Source organism: Pan paniscus, chromosome 6, assembly GCF_029289425.2.
Source record: "Pan paniscus chromosome 6, NHGRI_mPanPan1-v2.0_pri, whole genome shotgun sequence".
NCBI lineage: Eukaryota > Metazoa > Chordata > Mammalia > Primates > Hominidae > Pan > Pan paniscus.
Window position 1 is genome coordinate 78,571,254 of NC_073255.2, and position 2,867 is coordinate 78,574,120.

Genomic DNA, 2,867 nt, shown 5'->3' on the forward strand with positions numbered 1-2,867 from the left:
CTCACTGCAGCCTCTGCCTCCCGGACTCAAGTGATCCTCCCACCTCAGCCTCCCTAGTAGCTGGGACCAAAAGCGTGTACCACCACGTCTGGCTAATTGTTGTACTTTTATTTATTTATTTATTTATTTATTTATTTATTGTTGTGTGAGGGGGCAGGTGGCAAGGTGCCACACCTGAGTGGGGTTGGCCAGATTTTTCTCCAATCGTGAACCTCAGTGGTGCAATGGGAGATGAACACGGGAAGGCTATGGCCTCACGGGCCCTGTGACATTATGGCAGGATCCAGGGAAGGGAAGCAAAGTAACAGGCAGCAGACTGTGGCAAGAATATGGAATGCATCACAAATTTGCATGTCATCCTTGTGCAGGGGCCATGCTAATCTTCACTGTATAGTTCCAATATGAGTATATGTGCTTCCGAAGTGAGCACAATTTTTGTGCTTTTTGTAGAGACAGGGTCTTGCTATGTCACCCAGACTGGTCGCAAACTCCTGAACTGAAGTGATTCTACCACCTTGGCTTCCCAGAGTGCTGGGATTACAGGCATGAGCCACAGTACCTAGCCTCAAATGGAAAATTTTAAACAAAAATACAATAACAAAAATTTAAAACTCACTAGATGGACTCAATTAACGCTATGAAGAGGAGGAAGAGTCAGGAGACAAGGGTGGATTGATAGCACTCAAACTGGCCAGGCGTGGTGGCTCATGCCTGCAATCCCAGCACTGTGGGAGGCTGAGGTGGGTGGATCATTTGAGGTCAGAAATTCGAGACCAGCCTGGCCAACATGGCAAAACCCCGTCTTTACTAAAAATACAAAATTAGCCAGGCATGGTGACACATGCCTGTAATCCCAGCTACTCAGGAGGCTGAGGCAGGAGAATTGCTTCAACCCGGGAGGCGGAGGTTGTGGTGAGCTGAGATCGCACCATTGTACTCCAGCCTGGGCAACAAGAGCAAAACTCTGTCTCCAAAAAAAAAAAAAAAAATAGTACCTAAACTGACCCTTGACAGGATGGCTCACACGTGTAATCCCAGCACTTCAGGAGGCGTACGTGGGTGGATCACCTGAGGTCAGGAGTTTGAGACCAGCCTGGCCAAGATGGTGAAATCCCATTTCTATTAAAAATAGAAAAATAAGCTGGGTGTGGTGGTGTGTGCCTGTAATCCCAGCTTCTCAGCTATGCGGGAGGCTGAGGCAGAAGAATCATTTGAACCAGAAAGTCAGAGTTTGCAGTGAGCTAGGATTGCACCACTGCACTCCAGCCTGGTGACAAAGTGAGACTCCGTCTCAAAAAAAAAAGAAGCCAGGCACGATGGTGAGTGCCTGTAATCCCAGCTACTTGGGAGGCTCAGGCAGGGGAATCACTTGAATCCAGGAGGCAGAAGTGGAGGTTGCAGTGAGCCGAGATCACACTACTGCACTCCAGCCTGGGTGACATAGTAAGACTCTGTCTCAAAAAAAAAAAAAAAGGAGGCTGGTGGCTACTGGGGAACACACCTCAGGGGATACTGTGGTGGCTGCTTCACTCATTCCTTCCTTCATTCTTTTCATATCTTTGGAGCATCTATTCTGTGTCTGGCACTACTCTTTGTTGGGGGATAGAAGACAGGGTAACCTTGGGGAGGACAGAGGTGGGTCAGGGAAGTAGCAGCTGCTACTTGAGATTACAGGAGTGGGTGTGTCCCAAGGTTCCAGAGGCGAGGGAGCTTAGGCAGGAACCCTGGGAAAGAGGGAGGAAGACCCTGATCTAATGACTGCCTACCACGTGTCAGGCTGGCAAGCGCTGTCTCACAGCAACCCTGCAAGCTTGGTCTTGTTTTCCTCACTTTGCAAATAGAGAAAATAAGGTACGTGCACAGTTGGTAAGTGGTAGAGCCAGTTCTGAGGCTGGGTTGGCCTCACTCCAAATCCCATTTATTTTATTTATTTATTTTTATTTTTTTATGAGATGGAGTCTTGCTCTGTCACCCAGGCTGGATTGCACTGGCTTGATCTTGGCTCACTTCAATCTCTGCCTCCTGGGTTCAAGCAATTCTCCTGCCTAAGCATCCTGAGTAGCTGGGATTACAGGTGTGCACCACTGCACCCAGCTAATTTTTGCATTTTTTGTAGAGATGGGGTTTCACCATATTGGCAAGGCTGGTCTTGAACTCCTGACCTCAGGTGATCCACCCGCCTCAGCCTCCCAAAGTGCTGGAATTACAGGTGTGAGCCACAGTGCCTGACCTCTTTTTATTATTATTTTTTAGAGAAAGGGTCTAACCCTGTCACCCAGGCTCTAGTGCACTGGCATAATCATGGCTCACTGCAGCCTGAACCTTCTGGGCTCAATCTATCCCCCTGCCTCAGCCTCCTGAGCAGCTGGAATTACAGGCATGCACCACCACACCTGGCTAATCTTTGTTTTTTGTAGAGATGGGGGTCTTACTATATTGCCCATACTGTCCTCAAACTCCTGGCCTCAAACAATCCTCCTGCCTCGGCCTCCCAGAGTGCTAGGATTACAGGCATGAGCCACAGCGCCTGGCTTGAATCCCATTTCTTTCCACCATCACAAGGAACAGAACTAGTCCTTCAGCAGCATTGTTCCTTGGGATGTGTCTGCAGAGGCTTTGGAGACAATGAGAGGCACCCAGTGAACAGGGAGGGAAGGGGATGAAGGAAGGGCACTGGCTTTTTCAGACCCTTCTCAGGGAACAGGGAAGAACACACTCATTCACTCCTTCATTCACACACTTAGTCAACTTTTTTTAGAGACAGGATCTCATTCTGCCAGCCTGGCTGGAGTGCAGTGGCACAATCATAGCTCACTGCACCCTTGAGCTCCTGGGTTCAAGCGACTGTCCCACCTCGGCCTCCTGAG

General features: G+C 49.1%; 1 non-coding gene across 1 annotated transcript; it reads right to left on the reverse strand.

Annotated features, from left to right (window-relative positions):
- Positions 1 to 323: 323 nt before the first annotated feature.
- Positions 324 to 430, reverse strand: LOC129398438 (U6 spliceosomal RNA). The gene has a single exon (XR_008626258.1). It is a non-coding gene; the product is annotated as a U6 spliceosomal RNA (small nuclear RNA).
- Positions 431 to 2,867: the final 2,437 nt, after the last annotated feature.